Genomic DNA, 23335 nt, shown 5'->3' on the forward strand with positions numbered 1-23335 from the left:
AGAAATTCAGTTTGACAATTCCATATTTTGTCATAGTATTAGAGCCTGCACTCTAAATCGCTGCTGATATCTCTAGTTTGTCTGGAATTTTCATGAGATTCCTGGACTTGGATTATCAACTCATCCTGTGGTCTTTTTTTTATGGTTCACTTAGGAATTTCTGGTGAGTTCTTCTTCCACTTGTGGTGGCTATGTTTTTTTGGTGATTTTTTTTGTGATTCAGACTTGGATTTTCTGGTGAGCTTTTGTCGCATTCTTGGATTATAATTTTGTTTCTCTTGGTTCTTGATTCTGAGATCTCTTGAATCGTTATGTCTATGAAAAAAATCTGAGAATATCTGTGTAGATTCACGGGTAAGAACTACCTTGCTTGGGAATTTCAATTTCAATTGTTTCTCAAGGGCAAAGAATTATGGGGGCATATTGACGATTCTGAGGAAGTTCCTACTGATTCTGATAAGCTTGCCAAATGGAAGGTGAATGATGCTTGAATCATGAGCTAGATTTTGGGGTCAGTGGAGCCTCACATTATTCTTAATCTGCATCCCTATCGTACAACAAAGGAAATATAGGAATATTTGAAAATGGTATATAATCAGGAAAACAATGCTAAAAGATTTCAATTGGAACTAGAAATAGCCAATTATGCTCAGGGAAGTCAGTCCATTCAGGATTACTACTCAGGCTTTATGAATCTTTGGACTGAATACCCGGATATAATTTATTCTAAGGTACCAAATGCAGCTCTTTCAGCCGTTCAAGAAGTGCATGAAACTAGCAAAAGAGATCAATTTTTGATGAAGCTTCGTTCTGAATTTGAGACCACTAGATAAGCCTTGATGAGCCGTGAGAAACCTCCATCTTTGGACCTCTGTTTGGGAGAACTCCTTCGTGAAGAACAGAGAATACTCACGCAGGCTACTTTGGAGCAACAAAAAGTTTCTCCTATGTTTTCTGATGTTGCCTATGCTGCACATGCCAAACCAAAAGGAAGAGACATGCGTACTGTGCAGTGTTATAGTTGCAAAGAATATCGGCACATTGCCACCAATTGTTAAAAGAAATTTTGCAATTACTGTAAGAAGGCTGGTCACATCATTACAGCATGTTCTATTGGCCCCCAAAATAGACAGACGCCTGCCTTTCATGCCTCGATATATTCCACTCCAATGACAGAGCAGCCCAGTGCTTCAGCCTCACCAATGCATCCTTCAGCTAGCCCTAGTTCCCTCACTCCAGAGATGGTGCAGCAGATGATTGTCTCTGCTTTTTCAGCCTTAGGTCTTCAAGGTAATCATACTACTTCACAGCCTTGGTTTATTGATTCTGGAGCTTCTAACCATATGTCCATATCCACCAATGCTCTTACCAATGTCCAACCATACACTGGTACTTCAAAAATTCATACAACCAATGGAAGCACCTATCACTGTTGTTGGTGATATTTCTTCATCTTTTAAAGATATTTTTGTCTCTCCTGGTCTTTCTACCAATCTTATTTCAGTTGGCCAATTGGTAGAAAATAATTGTGATGTCCCTTTTTCTCGTGATGGTTGCATTGTATAGGATCATGTGTCAGGGATGCAGATCGCAAAGAGACCTAAAGTTGGATGACTCTTTCCACTGCACTTATCAATTCCTGCTACTATTCAGTCCCCTTCTTTATCTCTTGCTTGTACCATTGTCAAAAATAAAAGTGAGGTGTGGTATAGACGTCTTAGCCACCCTAACTCTCAAGTATTGTCTCATTTATTGCATTCTGGTTTATTGGACAATAAAGAACAATATTCCTTTAATGATATTCAATTTGATTGTTCTTCGTGTAAGTTAGGCGAGAGCAAAACTCTTCTTTTTCCTACTTATGCCACACATGCTAAAAAGTGTTTTAACATAATTCATAGTGATGTGTGGGAGATTACACCAATTATTTCGCACGCTCAATATAAATACTTCGTAACCTTTATAGATGATTATTCTCGGTTTACATGGGTATTCTTTCTTCAATCCAAATCCGAAGTCCTTGCTACATTTAAAATATTTACTGCCTTTATTGAGACCCAATTCTCTACTTGTGTTAAGATCTTGTGATCTGATTCGGGAGGAGAATACATGTCTAAAGAGTTTCATGACTTCCTCCTTAATAAAGGCATTGTTTCTCAACGCTCTTGCCCATACACCCCTCAGCAAAATGGTGTTACTGAAAGAAAAAAATAGACATCTATTAGATGTGGCTCGAACCTTATTGATTGATTCTTCAGTTCCATCGAAGTTCTGGGTTGAGGCCCTGTCAACAGCAGTTTATCTAATAAACCGTCTCCCTTCACCTGTTTTGAACCAAGAATCACCATATTTTCGTCTCTACCAAAAAAATCCCAATTATCTTGATCTTCATAGTTTTGGTTGTGTTTGTTTTGTTCACTTACATCCTTCAAAACGTAATAAATTATCCCCTCAGTCTGTTAAGTGTGCTTTTTTGGGTTATATCAATACTCAAAAAGGTTTTGTATGCTATGATCCATCTTTAAAAAGACTTCGTGTCTCCAGAAATGTTGTGTTTTTCGAGAATCAGCATTTTTTCCAACACTTAAGACCTCTTCCTCTCCTAATATTTTATCTCCTCTTCCTAGTTTTGATGACTCATCTATGTCTATAGAGCATTACAAATCTGGATTAGTGTATGAAGGACGTCGACAACATGAGCCTGATATCTGAACAAGCTCTGATGGGTCTCTTCTAGATCATACTCCTGCACCTGAGCCTGACATTGTTCCATCACCTCGTAGATCAAGCCGTCGTTCTCATCCTCCTAAAAGGTATGGGTATTTGTCTGTTACTTCTGATGTAGCCAATACCTCATCCCCTACTACCTTATCCTCTATTTCAATTCCTACTTGTTATGCTAAAGCCGTAAAGCATGAGTGCTGGAGAAAGGCTATGCAAGATGAGCTTCAAGCTCTTGCTGATAATGACACTTGGGATATTGTCCCTTCTCCTTCTAATGTCAAACCCATTGGCTGCAAGTGGGTATACTCTGTTAAACTCAACTCGGATGGTACCTTGGATCGATATAAAGCCCGACTGGTGGCTCTTGGTAATAGACAAGAGTATGGTGTGGATTATGATGAGACGTCTGCCCCGATGGCCAAGATGACTACAATACGTACTATTCTTGCCATTGCAGCTTCCCAGAATTGGCATTTGCATCAAATGGATGTAAAAAATGCCTTTCTTCATGGCGATCTTAAAGAGGACATCTATATGCAGCCTCCACCTGGATTGACCACCACTAATTCTCAGGATGTGTGTAAGTTGAAACGTTTTTTTATATGGATTACGACAGGCTCCACGGGCATGATTTGACAAGTTTCGGAATACTTTGCTTCAATTCTCTTTTGTGCAAAGTTAGTATGACTCCGCTTTATTTCTTTGTACTACTTCTAAGGGTATTGTGCTGCTGCTTGTTTATGTAGATGATATAATCATCACTGGAACAAATTCTGACTTGATTGGTCAACTTCAAAAGCATCTTCATGATTCTTTTCATATGAAAGATCTTGGTCCACTTACATATTTTCTGGGTCTTGCGGTGCATTCTAGTCCTGCAGGTATCTTTGTTAATCAACAAAAATATGCCCAAGACTTGATTGCTTTAGTTGGTCTTCAGGATACTCCTTCAGTGGACACTCCCTTAGAAGTGAATGTTAAGTTCCGTCGTGATGAAGGAGATCTTCTTTCTAATCCTACTCTTTACCGTCTTCTGGTTGGAAGTCTCATTTATCTGACTATTACTCGACCTGACTTATCTTATGCTGTTCACCAAGTAAGCCAGTTTATGACCTCCCCTAGACATCTTCACATGGCTGCTGTGCATCATATCATCCGCTATATTCAGGGGTCTCCTAAACGTGGTTTATTCCTTCCTGCTGATTTAACTCTTCAACTTAAAGCCTAGAGTGATGCTGATTGGGCTGGATGTCCTGACACTTGTCGCTCTACTACTGGTTGGTGTATGTTTCTTGGTGATGCCTTGATTTCTTGGAAATGTAAGAAGCAAGATTAAGTTTCAAAGTCTTCTACTGAAGCTAAATATCGGGCTATGTCTACTGTATGTTCTGAAATTATTTGGCTTCGAGGTCTTTTGGTTGAACTTGGGTTTTCTCAATTACATCCAACTCCACTTCATGCCGATAATACTAGCGCAATTCAAATAGCATCTAATCCTTTTTATCATGAACGCACCAAGCATATTGAAGTAGAATGCCATTCTATTAGGGAAGCTTTTGACAAGCAAGTTATTTCTCTCCCTCACATCTCTACAAACCTTCAAGTGGCTAATGTGTTTACCAATGCAATGACTCGACAACGTCACCAGTTTTTGGTTAGCAAATTGCTGCTGGTCGATAGACCTGCATTAGTTTGAGGGGGGGTGTTAGTAAATTAACTGGACAACTTTTGCCATCTCACATATTATATTCTTGTAAAATTATATAGTGTAAATCATGTGCTATAAATTTGTATAGCTGTAGACTAATAGGGTAAATTGTGTAACCCCTTATGTCATGCCAACTGATAGCGAAAATCAAGTTGGACTGTATTCTATTTAATGATAATCATATGAGAAGAAATTCAGTTCGACAATTCCATATTTTGTCAGCTGATAGTGTCTCGACTATTACAATCTTCCAATTTATGATAGAAGTAGATTTAGAAGCCTCTGGCTTTTGCTCATGCTCTTGATCTTGCTTGCGTTTCTTCTCGTTTGTATTCGACCAACTATCTAATGAAACGAGATTAGCCATTGAATTTGACACGGGCAACGAATGGGTTGAACTTGATTCACTTACTTCGAATGCTTCATCTTGCTATGTCCTTTTCTCGAACTGACCTAAATAAGCATCTAGGTTGAATGAGATTGATGGGCTCCTTTCAGCTTCCATGGCACTAATCAAGTCTTCCAAGGAGGTACCTCGGGAACTGTAAATGGAAATCCGCTTGGAAAATCCGTTGGTGGTGGTGGAGTATTCAATCCGTCCGTTGTTACTATCAAGACATCCAAACTTTTGATCGGCATTTGGTAGGGGTTCGGGAAGTGGCATAGGCTGATTTGTAGACTTAGAGTTTGTCATAAATGAAGATTTATCTTTTAAAAATTCTTACAATGTTTCGATCAGATTCTCGAATAATGCCTGAATACTAGGATATTTTGATATCTTCCCAATGCCTATAGTTTTGCATAAGCTATAGAAAGCATTGAGTTCTTCGAATTGCTTCACAGCATTAACACAAGTTTGAAATGCGTTAATGCAATTCTGGTACTGTAAACGAAAGAAACTATCGAGAAGAAGGGAAAGTCTATCAGAAATGTCTTCGTATAAATCAAAGCTTTCTTACATGTTGGCATAAAGACATTTTTATCAAACGATTCATCTTGGCAGCACCACTTGGGCATGTAGCTATGGCTCATTCAAGTAATCGCTGCCAATATGAGATTCTATCAAGTAACATTGCTGGTTTCATGTCACGAACATGCTCATCAGTCCTTTTGTTCTGATGATAGCTCCAACTTTCCCTCTCTTGGTGTGTATATCTACGTTGAAGCTTACCTATCAAAAAACAATCCAAACGCTCATCAAGATAAAGAGCAAATGTACGAACAAAGGCCTTGTAATCCAAAGTGCCAGAATTCGGATAATCTCTGAAGCTTGATAGATTAAGAATCTTGGCACCCCATTTTCATTGCATGAAGAACTTTTCATGGGAAATAAAGATCACCATCTTGAAAGATTCGAAGAACAAGCATCAATGATTTTAAGGCAGCAATCCAATTACGTGTTCTGCCTATGCGTTTGCCAATTCTACGGGCATAAAGCTGCAGAATAAACTTTGTTTGACAAAATCAACTACAAGATTTCGTATACATATCTATAATCTATCGGTATGTCATCATGGGTTGTGGTTTTCAGCACTGCAACGTCTAGGGCTGAATAATTGTTGCTTGTAACCTTGGCAAGGCTAATGCTGGTTTGATCTTTAACTGTGCCAATTGCCTTTTTAAGCTTGCTTGGCATTCTTACTCATTATTCACCTGTCCATGATAGAATATACCACGTTGTGCTATAAACTATTTCTATATCAAAACCATACATAGAAAATAAAACTTTCATTGTAATATGTTAAAAAAATTCTTTTTTTTTCCTTTTTTTTTTCTTTTTTGTTTTGAGAATGATAGGGAAATAGAAAAATGTGTAAACACTACTGCGTTTTAAACTGGCTTTTTTCATTTTTTTTCTCTGAGTGGAGAAAATAGTGGGCTTCCTTAAGTCTCTCGTAACCTCATAAATAGACTCCGGAGATTCCTGAATAGGGCAACCTTTCGAACTGCTGTGGTCTAGACTTCTTATAGTTAATAGTGTGTGTCATCGAACGAGTTCCATCTTCAAAGGCTACAAGTACGGGGATTTTGTTATAGACTCCTACTCGTATGTATAATCAAACACAATTACAAAGAAGGGATGTGGTACCTTACCTTGACAAGAATGAAAGAAGCTTGAAGGTTTATAAAATTGCACTTGAAATTTGAGTGAAATGGACTTCTAGTATATCAGTTGTTATTTATAAGTTATTAAGAGCGAATTCATGATTAATTCTCAAGCATATAGTCCTATGAGAACAACCTTAATCTAAGTCACACCTCATCCAACGAGCTTATATCCATCTAAAAAGTGTAGAAAATGGATAGGAAAAACGCATGTAGATTCTAGCATATACGAGCTTTAACCAGTCACACTCTAATAAAATTTGAAGCTGGGAAGGGAAAGTATAATTAGATCTCATGTGGAATAGGCGAGCCTCAGCATTTGGTGTGCGAGGAACCCGTCATTCTTCTTGTTTTAATTACAGGACTCAAATGTAGATTTGGTACTAAAAATTTCCTTCTTTTTATTAATCATTTGAAATAGCCAGATATTCTGGAATTTTCTAATATTCAATCATTTTCCTTATTCTATTGCTTGATGTATATTCAATGATTCGGCACTATTAGAGATCATTAGTTTTTTACTCATTATTCTTGAATTGTATTCTCTATGAAGTACAAAAATCAACCTTGTCAAGAGTAAACAGGGACGACAACAAAATACGACAATCATTTCCATTCTTGCCTTATTAAGATTGTGGAAAGGGAGGAGTTAAAAGTTTTAAAAAATATTAGACTATATTGGGTCCCATCATATTTGAACAACTTTATTTTTTGAACATGAAGAGATAAAAAAGCCATTGTAATTGTCGAAAGGACGATACTAGAAGTACAGCACTTTCCACCGAATGGATTACAGCTTAGTGACATGGTTGTTTTTGTTTGAAAAGTCAAAATCTCGTGAATATATATATATATATATATAATGGAAGCACGCCATTTTAAGCTTTAACCCTACCCTACCCCTATAATTCTTCAGGCCCATTTGTTAACCCTCTCCTCTCAACATGAATGGAACCTCCCGCCCTTTCATTCCACTACGTTGGAGATGTTGACTCCGACAACGTTGACGTCGGCAACGTTGATGCCAATTTTAACCCTTCGACGAGTCTGATAAATTTATCCCCATCTTTTCCAGTTGAAGCGAGGCAATCGCTTTATGGAGACATCGATGAAATGGAAGCCGACGACTTTGACCATGGCAACTTTGATGCTCGCGACAACATGGATAAGATTTTTCCAGCTTACTCTTCTTCAAGTTGAAGCGTTCATTTTTCTAGCTTAACATTCTCTCTGATTTTATTTTTAATTTTTTTATAAACATTATCATGTCCACTAAAAATTGGTGATAGATCTATTCACATTTACATCAAGGGATGAACTTTGTTATAGTTTAAATGTGTTTATGATAACACGTCATTAAGTGCAAAACAAGAGTGTACATATTTTGAGCTTGAAGGATATTCACATCTGAACAGAATCCTGAAGCTTATGATAACATGCAATTAAGCTTTTAATTTTGAGCCTGGAGGATTTTCACATCTAGTTTTTAAATGTTACTTGTCACCATGTTGACTACGTGGATTTTTGTAGCAAAATTGCTATTTTATTCTAGGCTGCATATGTACCTATTGGCTCAATGGTTTAGCTTCTTATCTTTTTAATTTTATCCCTAGGCTTGGAATTAGGATCAAGGATTTGCATTTACCACCTATTACATGAAACAATATAGTGATATTATTTTAGATTGATTTACATAATGGTTTTGTGCAAACAGTTTGAATTGATTGTTGTCATTTTTTGTGAATGTAGGATATTTTGAAATTCTTTCCTTCGAAGATGACAATCCGAATAATAAGAGCTCATGGGAAGAAATGGACATTATTGTGCCTAGTGTTGGAATGAAATTTAAGAATATGAAAGAGGTGTTTGAGTTTTACAAAAACTACGCTTATCAAATCAGTTTTTCCATAAGGAAAAGAAATTCCAAGAAGGGTGATGATGGGATTATGCGTTATGTAACATTTATATGCAGTGGCGAAGGTCGTCGAACTAGTGGGACAAATGCAGTTTTGAAGCCTCAACCAACCATCCAAATTGGATGTAAAGCAAGATTAACAACATGTTCTGACCTTAATAGAATTTTTTGTATTAAGATTGTTCATCTAGAGCATATTGCAGAATAAGCCCATCAAAATCACGGCTATATTGATTTAATCGCCAAATCAGTGCACGAGTTAAAAGACAGCTTGAAATAAATGACATCGTTAGAATACCATTGCATAAGAGTTTTAACTCAGCTGTTGTTGAAGCCGGTGGTTATGAAAAGATTGAATGCGTGGAGAAGGATTGTAGAAATTTCATTGACAAAGTACGTCGATTAGGACTTGGGCAAAGAGACCCTGTTGCAATACAAGCATATTTTTGAGGATGCAAGCAAATAGTCATGGCTTCTATTTCAATATAGACTTCTATGAGGATGCCCGCCTGAGGAACGTTTTCTGGGCAAATAACAGGTGCAGGCAAGCATGTAAGGAATTACGTGATGTAGTAATGGTTGACACCACGTACTTGACTAACAAGTGCGAAATGCCTTTTGCTTCCTTTGTTGGGATAAACCACCATGAACAATCAACTTGACTTGGATGTGGTTGGTCTCAAATGAGGATACAAGTACTTTTGTATGGTTATTTAGAACCTGGCTTGAGTGTATGCATGATCGAGCTCCAACTAAAATTCTTACAGATTAGGATCGAGCTATGCAGAATTCAACTGACATCGTGTTTCCAAACACAAAACATAGGTGGCGCTTGTGGCATATCTTGAAAAAGTTACCAGAAAAATTCGGTGGCCATAGACAAAAAGCTTCTATTCTTTCTACTGTGCATCGCTTATTGTATGACGTGCAAAGTTGTGAAGAATTTGATTAAGGTTGGACCAGTACTCCTGACCAAGTTAGATATTAGCATATGTGCATCGTATTTACCAAGTTAGCTAATATGGTAGCAGATGACAAATTACGGTCGAAGGAAATTATTGAGTGGATTGATTATTAAACTGTAGAGTCATCCAAGTTGAATTCCAGGACGGAGGTGTCTGTAAGCTTCGATGGAGCAGCCCAGCATGCTAGTGGAATCATCCTCGACCCGAAAATCTTAAAAAACAAAGCAGCTCCAAAAAAACTTCGTCAAAAGAGACATTTTGAAATTAGTTCTAAGAAGTCAAAAAATTGTCAGAAGGTTCAATTTTTTCTGATTTTTCATTTGTTTGGGATTGGTACTGTGTAGTCGTGAAATCATTAGTTTTTTTCATATCGTGCAGGGGCTAACAAAGTATTGGCAGGATCTGTATGTTAAAGCTATTGTGATGAAATTAGACCCATTTGTTGTAACCTTTATTTTAGTACTCTAGTCAAGTTAGAATTTGAAGTAACTACGTCTTCATTTTGTTAAATCTAGGTGACCAATAGAATACAAAATTTTTGGTGTTTCAAGAATTGAAAGGCAAAAATCTCGTTAAAGCATGATTTGCATAGCAACTTAGGAGTGGGTAAGGATGAAGGTATGTATTTTTTCCACCATTGCCAGCGAGCTTTGAAATCTTAAACTTCTCTTAGTATCTCGATTCTTTGCGTCTTTAGAAGGACATTCTGACCAACAACGTTTCCAAATATTTTGTTTCCCCATTTTCCTTAGTCACAATACTTTTAGGATAATGAACTACTTGAACATGTAACTCAGGAAACTTGGAGAATGCTTAATAAGTAGAGCTTGCCATTTTTGCTCTTGGCCTGATTGTAAAAAAAAAAGAGATATTAAGTGCCCATAGTCCCTCCGACCAAACCCACCGGTCCTTAGACCCAAAGAATTGGAAACTAGTAGTGGATGTATATGGTATTGAAATTCTAAGTAACTACAATTTTTGTGATGTGAATGTCATATAATATAGTCTCCTCATTCTTGCTCGGCTAAAGCCTATGTTTTCTTTCTTTTTGTAACCTATATTTTTATAAGGATTTGTATTGGCCTCACACCTGTGCAATGCATTTTTCATTAACATTAAGGCATTACATTTTCATTAAAATTTAAGGCATTACATTGTCATTAACACAGATCGAAGATTAACATTAAGGCATTACATTTTCATTAACATTAAGGCATTACATTGTCATTAACATTAACATTAAAGCAATATATTTTCATTAAGGCATCACATCGAAGATTAAATATTCATTCACCATCCCATTACATCGAAGTTCATAGAACATCTTCTGAATCTCGTTTCCCCTTACAAATTGTTGTGATGTTGAGAGAGATCTCAATGTCTTTTTTCTTGGCTCTAGCACATGTTTCCAACATATGCGTCAAAACATCGACGGGTTCACTACAATTGGAGATGCTACTTGATTGACCTTCATCTTGCAATGGATATACTGCAGCCAGGAGGAGATTTATTCCAATCGAAAAATCAACATATGTCACGGGTACAACACTGGAACAAACGCCCTTTGTTATCGCTTTTATTTTCCACCTCCATCTATTTAATATAGCCTTGGCCATAGTTTGGGCATCTTCTCTTTCCAAGGCAATCTGGCAAGATGTATCTTAACTGTCTACATGAATAACATATCCCCTTATTTCTTCCAACCATTGAAGAATTCTAATAGAACAACAACAAAAAACTACATCACAATAATGTCCGAATTGGCAAGTTAGAATAAACCCAAATGTAAATGAAACAATTTTCTCCAATGGACATATAACTGTGGCTCGAATTTTCTTTAGGAAATAAACCACATTTAAAGGTTACTATGGGTGGAATTTGCATAAAGAAAAGCACGAAGACACTTCCGCAGTGACTCTTAAAAAACTACATCACAATAATGTCCGAATTGGCAAGTTAGAATAAACCCAAATGTAAATGAAACGATTTTCTCCAATGGACATATAACTGTGGCTCGAATTTTCTTTAGGAAATAAACCACATTTAAAGGTTACTATGGGTGGAATTTGCATAAAGAAAAGCACGAAGATACTTCCGCAGTGACTCTTCCTCCGAAAAACTAATTCGATTAAAGAACGAAAAAACACTTCCATCGTAACAGTACCAAAACCCACCCCAAGATGAAGATCTTTACAAATAAAGGGGCATTTTGAAAACACACATTTCCCGATTGTACAGTCGTCGGATGTAAATCAACTGTCCAAATATATAAGCTACTCATTTTAAAAAACCCAAATTGAACATCTATAAATACAACACCAAAAATATTTCTAGTCATTTAAAAAACATACATTTTTTGTGGTTGATACTGATTTAAAAACCCCAAAATGAAGATCTATAAATAAAGCACCCAAAAAAAAGTTTCCAGTCATTTCAAAAACATATCGAACATGGTGTCACCAGATGTAGTTTATCAACATAGTCACCAGACCTGGAGTCGTCAGATGTGGCTTTGCAACCGAGAGGCCTCTAATATAGGATAAAGTGTGTGAGGAGAAAGAGGAGAGAGATTATCTAACTTTAGGATGGGTTTTGGTTTAGATAGGGTCTGAATTTGAAATGAATTTTACTAATTTCTCGTGAGTTATTGGGGTCCATATCTTGTCAATTAAAAGCACCACATCAGCATGCTGCAATTGCTTCTAGACGTTTTTTATATACAGATAGAATTATCCTTGTAGAAAATACTAGGCTCACTAAAGGCGGAAAAAATAGAAGAAAAATTGGGGAGATTAAAATATCTGTTGTAAAATGAAAGTTTATTAGAGTTTAGAGGTGAATGAAAATTATTCTTGTAGAAAATACTTGTAGAAAATACTAGGCTTACTAAAGGCGGAAAAAATAGAAGAAAAATTGGGAAGATTAAAATATCTGTTGTAAAATGAAAGTTTATTAGAGTTTAGAGGTGAATGAAAATTATACCCCTACAACCCTATAAATTATTACTGTTGTATCCCTGATTCTGCCCTATAAATACAGGGCTTTGATCCTTAATAAAATACACACAAATTTATTGACTTCTCTTTTCTTCATTTTTATAACACGTTATCAACACGATAGCCTAATTTTTCAAAGTTTAGAGAAGATATTCGTCTACAAATTTTAAATTGGTAATATATTATGTTATTGCTCTTGAAGTAGCACAACATTATAATTAATATTCCAGAAGAATATTAATTGTAGATCTGTCTATTATAAATAATTCATTGTAGCTCCAGAAGTAGCACATAATTATAATTAATATTTTTGAAAATAATATTTACTCCTGGACGGCATAAATTATATTTTTAATATTTCAGAAGAATATTGACGTATTGATATTGGAAAAATAATAATAAAATACGAGCTCCTGAATTAGCATATGTTTCGAAGAACATAATTTTTTGTGTTTATCCCTGAAGAAAAACACGTAACTTATATCATGTTGATATTGATTAATTATTATATGATATTTAATCATATTCTTCGAAACTAATTGTATTTTCTTTATTGTATAGTTAATCAAATGGTAAATATTATGAAACTCGAGTTTGCTGCACTTGATATATCTGACAAAAATTATCTATCATGGGTACTCGATACTGATATCTATCTTGTCTCAAAAGATTTAGGAGAAACAATAAAAGAAAGAAACAAAGAATCTCTGCAGGATTGTGCAATAACACTCATATTCCTTCATCATCATCTTCAAGATGAACTAAAAATTGAATATCTTACCGAGAGAGATCCTGAAGTTCTTTGAAAAAATTTAATTGAGAGATTTGATCATCAGAAGACTATAGTCCTCTCCAAAACCCGCTATGAGTGGATGTACCTTTGTTTGCAAGACTTCTAAACTGTTAGTGAGTATAATTCTGAATTTTTCAGAATATGTTCAAAATTGATATTGTGTGGAGAAAAAAATCACTAATGAGGACATGTTGGATAAAATATTTTCCACATTTCACGCCTAAAATGTGCTCTTGTAGTAGCAATATCACGAGCACGGTTTCAAAAAGTACTTGAAACTTATATCTTGCTTGCTTGTTGCTAAACATAATAATGAACTGCTGATGAGAAATTATGGGGTACATCCAACTGGTTCTGTATCATTGCCTGAAGCAAATGATACTACATTGCCTAAAGTAAATACAATATGAAGACGTGGATTTGGACATGGACGCAGACGTGCGCGCGGAGTAAACCATAGACAAAATAATTAACAAAGTTATCAACAACAAGAAAACAATTTTAAAAGGCACAAAATAAACGAAAGTAGCACACCTAAAAGGGTATACCAAGAAAGTTATTTTAGATGTGGAATGAAAGGGCATTGGACACGTATCTGTCGTACAGCAAAACACCTTGTGGATCTCTATCAAAAATCAATCAAGGGAAAGGAAAAAGTGGAGACAAAGTTTGTTGACTATGATGGTCCAATTGATATGACTCATTTAGATGTTCCCGATTTCTTTGCTGATCCAAATGGAAATATTGACCATTTGATTGGGGGTGCTATGATGGGAGAATATATATATATATATATATATATATATATATATATATAGAATGTTTACATAATTGGCAAAAATATAAAGGAAGAAACCAATCCTGAGGAAGAACAAAATGAACCATTTCAAAATCAAGTTCATGGTACCCAGTAAGAAAGCTTAGAGCCAAATGTTAACTTTTAATAACTTTAATCCTACTCAATACTCTCCTTAGTTTTCTATAAATTTTTTTTAAGAATCATATATAAATCCCCTAAAAATTTTATTTTATTTTATTTTATTATTATTTTTTTAATTTTCACCACCTATGACATATAAACTTGAACCTGATTCCTTTTTATAAGGTTACCCATGACACTCCCTTATAAAATTCTTAGATTAATTTTTTTTCCCTTTCCCCAGCATCTCTAGAAAACGTCAAAAGGCTCACTCCGGCCAAAAGTTTTCATTCATCTGGGTCACTCAGGATTAACCTAAAAACAGTATGGCTTGTAGAAATCAAGTTATGCTTTTATTATATGCATAGGATGAAATGATGAATATGATAAATATTTACTTGAAATATGAACATAAAAACATAAACAAAAGATTAAAACATAAATCAGGGATTTATAAATTCATCTTTAAAAAGATTTACAACTAAGGATTTCCCTTTCGGGAAGTCCCTAAAGTTCTAAAATAAACTTAAAAGAATACAAGAATACCTTGAATATTCACAATGATGATTTAACTGTACAATGATTTTTTGGATTGAGAATTTTTCTGGGAGAGATTTCAAAAGGGGTGTGCTGTTTTAAGATATGGCTGTTGTAGATGGCTGTTTTTAACTTTTAATAACTTTAATCGTACTCAGTACTCTCCTTAGTTTTCTATAAATCTTTTTTGAGAATCATATATAAATCCCCTAAAAAAAATTTTTTATTTATTTTTTTTTCACCACCTATGACATATAAATTTGAACCTGATTCCTTTTTATAAGGTTACCCGTGGCACTCCCTTATAAAATTCTTAGATTAATTTTTTTCCCTTTCCCCAGCATCTCTAGAAAACGTCAAAAGGCTCACTCCGGCCAAAAGTTTTCATTCATCTGGGTCACTCAGGATTAACCTAAAAACAGTATGGCTTCTAGAAATCAAGTTATGCTTTAATTATATGCATAGGATGAAATGATGAATATGATAAATATTTACTTGAAATATGAGCATAAAAACATAAATAAAAGATTAAAACATAAATCAGGGATTTATAAATTCATTTTCAAAAAGATTTACAACTAAGGATTTCCATTTCGGGAAGTCCCTAAAGTTCTAAAATAAACTTAAAAGAATACAAGAATACCTTGAATATTCACAATGATGATTCAACTGTACAATGATTTTTTGGATTGAGAATTTTTCTGGGAGAGATTTCAAAAGGGGTGTGCTGTTTTAAGATATGGCTGTTGTAGATGGCTGTTTTTAACTTTTAATAACTTTAATCCTACTCAGTACTCTCCTTAGTTTTCTATAAATCTTTTTTGAGAATCATATATAAATCCCCTAAAAAAAATTTTTTATTTATTTTTTTTTCACCACCTATGACATATAAACTTGAACCTGATTCCTTTTTATAAGGTTACCCGTGGCACTCCCTTATAAAATTCTTAGATTAATTTTTTCCCTTTCCCCAGCATCTCTAGAAAACATCAAAAGGCTCACTCCGGCCAAAAGTTTTCATTCATCTGGGTCACTCAGGATTAACCTAAAAACAGTATGGCTTCTAGAAATCAAGTTATGCTTTAATTATATGCATAGGATGAAATGATGAATATGATAAATATTTACTTGAAATATGAACATAAAAACATAAACAAAAGATTAAAACATAAATCAGGGATTTATAAATTCATTTTCAAAAAGATTTACAACTAAGGATTTCCCTTTCGGGAAGTCCCTAAAGTTCTAAAATAAACTTAAAAGAATACAAGAATACCTTGAATATTCACAATGATGATTCAACTGTACAATGATTTTTTGGATTGAGAATTTTTTTGGGAGAGATTTCAAAAGGTTTTTTGGATTGCAGAGATTACACAGGTTGTAAACTTCTGCCTAAACCGAATGAAACTCATTCCTTAAATAGAAAAATTCTTGGGAGCAAAAAGTCTATACTATCCTTGGGAGAGGCACACGTTTCACCGAGAAATTTCTGGCCAATTCAAGATCTAACAAGTGGAAAGAAAAGTTACTACTTTTACAAAAATTCAAAAAGTCTACAGTTGGGGAATCTTTCTTTTTATCAAAAATTTCACCAACTTTTTCTAAAAATCTAAAAAATCTTTCCTACTTTTGAGAAATTTTTTTCTTTTGTCGGAGAATCTTTTCTTTTTTCAAAGAATTCCTGACATCTTTCCCTAAAAGTCTTTAGTCTCGATTTTTGGGTCTTCTCTTTTTTCTTCTTTTCTTCTGGCAAAATTTGTCTTTTCTGAGTTAATGGAGATCTGGTCATGTACTGAGATTATGGCGTGCCACTGATGAAAATGACATTCGACTGTCTGAATTATTGTATCCTTCTTCTTGTGGATCTTTTTCTTCGTCTGAGAGTTTGGAATTACTGGCTTCATCTTTTTCTTTTTGGTCTGGACATTCTGCAATTTCTTTTTCTTCTTCATGGCTCTTTTTTAATATTGTCTTGAATGCTTGGTTAACTGCTTCTCTTATTTGTTCTTTCAGTCCTTCATCATTTTTCTTCTTCTTAATCTTTTTCTTTTTTCTAGAAGAAGATCCTTCATCTTTTTTAGATTGTTTTTGGAGTTCTTCAATTTTTTCAAAGATCTTTTCTAAAGAGGCTGTATCTGGATTAGGATCTTGTGATTCTTGAAAGAATAAACATTCTTGACTATCTTGGACTACCATTTTTGTTTTCCCTTACTAGATTGAATTTTTTGGGCTTGTGAAAGTTCTGGGTTATTTGAAAAATGTTCTGAAGAAAAATGTTCTGGTGGACTGTATTTGACTAAATAATCAAATTTTCCACTGGGCTGTCCTAAGAGATCCCAAATCTCTTTACCTTTTTCTGTAGCAGATTTATCAGTCTGCTGAGTCTGATTGTCTGATTTAGTAGAGGAATCAACAGTCCCCTGAGTCTGTTGGGCTTTTGGTAAGTCCACAACCTTTAACGGATTTGATAAGTCTTTACCAGCTACCGTTTGGGCTGGACTAGTTATGGACTTCTTGGGCTCCATAGTACCTGTTGGATAATGGACTTTTAGATCCAAAATCTCTTTTTCTAATTGGGCCACTTTCTTTTGGAGTTGAGTTCTTTCTATTGAAAGGTTCTGATTGGCTTCATTGATAACTTTGTAATTTCTCTGCATACATTCACAATGTTGGCAAAAAATATTCTGATCTTTGCTTGGAGAAAAATCTAATGGAGGGTCTGAGTAATTTTTCAAAGAAGGAGATAGATAAAAATTTATTCCTATCTGTTGTCTTGCAACGTCTAATGCTTCTTGAAAATTTGTAAAACTTTTGTAAAGAGGATCTGAAAAATTTTTAATGCAGTCTAAAACTTCTAACCAAGAATGGAAAATTCCTGGAGTTCTTCCTTTAATAACAACATAAAATTTAAACCTTTGCTTGTTCTGGCTAAAATGTTCTGATAATGCATTCATGCATGCAAGAAAGTATTTTTGGTTTTTTGGATTCTTATTATAAGAAATCCATAAATTGTCTAAAATACATTTCTCTTCTCTAGAAAAAGAAATATGTGGTAAAATTTTAAAAGAAATATTACTATTAGGAAATACTATAAGTTCTTGGTTTCCAAACCTTAGCCTGTCTTGTAACATTGGTCTGTTCTGATTAAATGGAGTCTGTGGTAATAGTCTTGATGCAAATGAATTCCCAGGTGGAATTCCTGGTCTTATAGGCCTTGGCCTTGTCATCTGTATAAAGAAATTATGTTAAACAAATTTAATAATTTCTATCTATTATTATTCTACTTAATATATCTGCTGCCTTATTATCACTACCTTTAATATGCTCTAATTCTATATTAATTCCTGTATTAGTGATTCTATCAATAAAATCTAACTATCTTCTTCTACTACTTCTTTTTGAATCTATTTTCATTTTATTAACAAAAGAAACTATGGCTGCACAATCTGTTCTTATAGTTATTTCTTTCTTAGATATAATAAATTATTCAAAACTATCTAATGAATAGTTTATAGCTAATAATTCTGCATCTATACTGCTTAAATTTCCTTTTTCTTTATAGTTTCCACTATTGTATCTACAAATTCTTTCTGTACTTTTATCAGTATATTTATTAGGTTTACATATTAATATAGCTCCCCATCCTGTCATACTTCCATCTGTTTCTATGATTAAGTATTCTGAATCTAGGGGCATAGCTAATTCTGGTAAGATTTTTATTTTTTCTTTTATTTGTTGGACTAATTTTATGTCTTCTTGATTAAAAAAATTTTGTCCTGTAGGAGATGTCTTTGCATATAAAGGTCCTGCTATTTTTCCAAAATTTTTTATAAATGGTCTAGCATAATTTACTAATCCTAAAAATTTTTGTATTTGTTTTAAATCTTCTAATTTATCTGGAAATTCTAAAACTTTCTTAGCAATATGGGGTTATAACTTAATTTTACCTTCTCCTATATTAACTCCTAGGAAATCTATAAATTCTTTAAATAAAATCATTTTCTTTTTACTAATTATTAAACCATGTTTAATAAATTCTGAAAATACTATTTGTAAATGTCTCCTATGTTCTTGTTTATTTTTACTAAATACTAGAATATCATCTATGTATACTATTACAAACTTACTATGTCTATTAAAGATATTTTCCATTTTTCTTTGAAAAATATTTGGTGCATTCTTAATTCCAAATGGCATTACAAGCCATTCAAAATGTCCTTCTGGGCAGGTAAAAGCTGTCCATTTAATACTTTCTGAATGCATTTTTACTTGCCAAAATCCTGACTTTAAATCAAATTTACTAAAAATTTTACAGTCTTGTATTTTATTTATTAGAACTGTCTTATCTGGTATATTATAAGTATCGTCTATAGTGTTATCATTAAATTTTTTATAATTAATAACCATTCTACTTTTTCCTCTAACAATTTCTGAATGTTTTCTAACTATAAAGGCTGCTGATCTATGAGGACTTTCTGATTTTCTAATTACTCCTAATTCCAAGAGTTCTTTTATATGTGTTTTAAAGTCTTCTAAGTCTAGATTTGTTGCTTCTATGTTTTTAGTTTTAATTATGTATTCTGGATTCTTAATTTTTAATTCATACAATATTTTATCTTTCTCCCAATATTTTAAAACATTTTCTCCTATTATTTCCATCTTTTCTAATCTAGAGATTAAATTTTCTATTTCTTGTTCTGTTATTAGCATATCATAAATCTTTTCATTGTCTATTAATTCTATGGTTTCAAAATCTAAGTTATCTTCTTCTGAAGTTTCAGAATTTATTTCTTCTAAATTATCTTCTTCTATTAATTGGCATTCTCTTTCTTTTTCACACTTACAACTATTACTACTACTACCATCACGTTTCTCTACGCACTCTGATGGAAAATAAGTAGTCTGTGTTGGTGTAAATAAGGTATGTTTTTGTAAATGTAAAAAGTTTTTAGTAATTGTAACACTTCCATTATCTTTTAATAAAAAACTTAATCCTATAATAAAGTCTGTATCTTTAATATTTAAAGGTCTAACCCAAACTGATTCTTTTGGTAAAGTATATTCTATACTTCTTCCACAATTTGTCTCAAAACTAATCTTACTATTTGATTGTAATAATTTTTTATAAGTTTAAAGTTCTCCATCCATTTGCTATGCTTCTATTGGTTTATCTGAATATGTTATGTATTGTTCTGGTATTAATTTCTTATTAATTATACAATTACTACATCCTGAGTCTATTAATCCTAAACATTTTATTTCATATTGTCCTATTCTTATATAACATTTTACCTTAATACTTTTAAGTTTTTCTGGATTACATATTACTTGAACATATTCTTTTTCTTTGTATTTTATACCTTGACTACGTTCTTCTGTTTCTATTGTTTTTCCTTTATTATTATATTCTAACATTTCTATCTTATTTATTATAAATTTCTGCATTTCTTCTAAACTTTCTATTCTTTTCCTAAGAATTTTTATTTCTGATATTTCAATTTTTTCTTTTAAAATTTCTGAATTGACTTCTTCTTTTTCAAAAAGATTTTTTTCTTCTAAACATTTTATACATGCTTCTTTATAACATTCTAAACATTTAGCTCTAAGCTTTCTTACTGGGTACCAATTACATAAGTAACAAGCTATATTATCAGCTCCTTTATATTTTTGTCAATTATGTAAACATTCTATAATTACATTATTCATTAAGTTTAGTTCTTCTTCTGATTCTGATTCTTCTTGTAATTTTATATTAGAGAATTCATCTATTATCTCATAATCAGATTCTTTATTTTCTTCTAAATCTCTGTCTTCTATTGATATAATACTATAAATAGATTCTTTATCTGAAATATATTCATCTAATTGTATTAAATCTTCATTAGTGCATTCTATTAGTGTACTCTTCTTATCATAATTATTTATTCTTTTTGGGCAAGTTTTGGATAAATGTTCATTACTATTACAAACATAACAACTAAGTCTATTTTTATAAGTTCTTTCTGGTTTAAATTTTCTAACATGTCTTTTTTCATCTAAATATGGTTTTCTTTTATTAGATTGTCTAAGAAAATATCTTTTCTTAAAATGTCTTTTATTCTTTCTTTCTTTATTACTATATTTATTTTTTCTTGAACTAGAAGCTCCATAAGTTTGTGGGATAAAAATGTCTTTACAAAATTTATAATCTGTCTTTTTAAGTTGTTTTTGAATTTGTAATTCTACACATTTATCTTCCAAGCATCTAATTACATGTTGTATTCTTTGTCCTATACTCCATAGTTTTTCTGGTTCTTCTTTAACAGTTGGCAGATTATTCCATTTATCTGTAATTTCTAATCCTAATGGTCCTGGTAATTTATGAAATAACTTATTACCAATTTCTTGATTAAATGTGTTTCCTAATATTGAGGTTAAATAATGATATTCATTTAAAAAATTCTTAACATATCTTCCTTTAGTCCATTTATAAAGACTAAGTTGTTCTAAATCTCCCATAGCTTTTCTTTGTATACTCATAGGTCCTGAATTAGGATCTGCTCCTGTTATTAATATCTGTATTTTATTAACAAAATTATAAGGATTACTTCTCATACTAACTAGTTGTTCAAATTCTTGTTTCTTTTCTAATTTAAATGCTTCCCACATAACTTTTACGCTTTCTCCTAAAAATGTTTCTAAATATCTATACATATCTAAAGCTTCCATTTCTTGAAAATTTCTAATATAATGTCCTATTATAGTATTTTTCCATACATCTATTACATTATTCCATGTCTGTGGATCATGTGCTGTAATATTTAAAATATGTGCTTTATGGTCTGATTGAAATTCTATTTTCTTTTCTAAGGGTCTTTCACTGCCTCTTGCTATGTATTTTGCTTCTGTATTATTATATAAAGGATAAGCTCCTCTTGGAGGAAATCCTCCACTATAAACCATTGTTTCATGTTTAATTGTTCTATCAAAAGGAGTGTCACTAAAAGTTCTATATGTATTTGAGTCTTCCATAAGTTCTTTTATATAACTAAAATCTGAATTATCTGAATCATTATCTTCCTTAATAATTCCTATTCTTATATTCTGTTCTTGGTCATAATATAAATATTCAGATTCTGTAATTGTCTTGTTAAGATACATTTGGTCTTCTAATTTTAGTAATTCTTTATTATCTAAATTCATTCCTAATTCTTTTAGATAAATTATCCTATCATATTCTTCATCTATTAATTCTAAATGAACTTGATTTTGAAATGGTTCATTTTGTTCTTCCTCAGGATTGGTTTCTTCTTCAAAATCATTTTGTCTTTGTACTTGATTATAATCTAAAAATCTTAAACTAGTTCTTCCATGAATATCTTTATAGGTTAATGCTTCCTGTGGTGCTATAATTGTTTCTTGATTTTCTAGAAACTTATCCATATCCCATTCTAATCCTGCTAATTGTTCTGATGAATATTCTTTTGGTTTAACCATGTTAATTCCTTTACTACTCATTAAATTTACTACTTTATCTATGTAGATTTTATATTTTGTCTGGGAATTATTTGAACATCTTCCTAAAAATCCTATACTGATTAACAAATTGTCTCCACTTTCTACCTCTTCATATCCTTTTGTTTGAATTCCTATTTTAATTTTGTCTGAAAAATCTTTAATAGTTAATAAAAAATCTGGATTACAATAAATTATTCCATTATTATTATTCATATCAACTTGTATACTAGCAATCATACTTTTATCTATATTATTAATTCTTTCATCATATATAGTAACTAAAACCTTACATCCTAATTTTTTTCTCATTAATCCTTTTATTCCTATAACTATTAATCCTAAATGCATAAATCTAAAATTTTTCTTTTTTAATTCTCTCTTAGAGTCTTCTGATATTAAATTTAATTTTCTTGCCTGATTTCCTATACACTGGACAAATATTTCTCTACTATGTCTAAAAAATTGTGTTCTTGTTTCAAAAATTTCCCTATTATATAATATTTCTGGGTTAAGAATTCTTAATCCATTAGTTTGAAATCTTTGGTAATCTTGTTGAGGATCTATGATTTCTTCTATATTTTGATTATATTGTACTGGTCTATTTAGGATTTTTTCTATTATATTTCTGCTTATACTTGAAGTACTATGTCTAGATGTAGAAGCTTCTTCATTTATTGTTCTAGATCTTTCTAAGAAAGGATTAGTATTCATCTTGGAAATTTATATTCATTAGGTAATTTCCTAGTTACCTTTTCTTTTCCTGTTTCTTTAAAACTTAGTTTTTCTAAAGTATTTGTTAATGATTTTAAGTCTTTTTCTACACTTGATGTAGTTCCTATTTCTATCTCTTTAGATTTATTAGAATCTAAAATTCTTTTTATTTCTGTTAGATCTACCTTAGATGGTATTTTTTCTAATTTAACCAATTTCTCTAAAATACTTGAATTTTGATTTTTAATATAATCTAAAGATTCTTTTATATTCTTAATCTCTTGATCTCTAGCTGTAGTATTTTCTTTTATATTTTCTAAATAACTATTTTGCTTTTTATTTTCTAGTTCTAAATTTCTTGATAAATTTATGATTAAATCTACTAAACAATTCTGACTTGGGTCTTCTGAAAATAAACTATGTAATTTATACTTATTGTCTAAATTACACTTAATTATATT

General features: G+C 32.5%; 2 long non-coding RNA genes and 1 pseudogene across 2 annotated transcripts; 1 reads left to right on the forward strand and 2 right to left on the reverse strand.

Moving 5' to 3' along the window:
• Window positions 1–4610: 4610 nt before the first annotated feature.
• LOC111378663 lies at window positions 4611–6068 on the reverse strand (annotated as a pseudogene).
• Window positions 6069–7416: 1348 nt separating this feature from the next.
• LOC111378669 lies at window positions 7417–9907 on the forward strand. Its single transcript, XR_002699895.1, has 2 exons — window positions 7417–9714; window positions 9797–9907. It is a non-coding gene; the product is annotated as an uncharacterized LOC111378669 (long non-coding RNA).
• Window positions 9908–10527: 620 nt separating this feature from the next.
• On the reverse strand, window positions 10528–12062 carry LOC111378670. Its single transcript, XR_002699896.1, has 2 exons — window positions 11910–12062; window positions 10528–11134 (listed from the first exon to the last, which is right to left on the reverse strand). It is a non-coding gene; the product is annotated as an uncharacterized LOC111378670 (long non-coding RNA).
• Window positions 12063–23335: the final 11273 nt, after the last annotated feature.

This window comes from Olea europaea, unplaced genomic scaffold (assembly GCF_002742605.1).
Source record: "Olea europaea var. sylvestris unplaced genomic scaffold, O_europaea_v1 scaffold1850, whole genome shotgun sequence".
NCBI lineage: Eukaryota > Viridiplantae > Streptophyta > Magnoliopsida > Lamiales > Oleaceae > Olea > Olea europaea.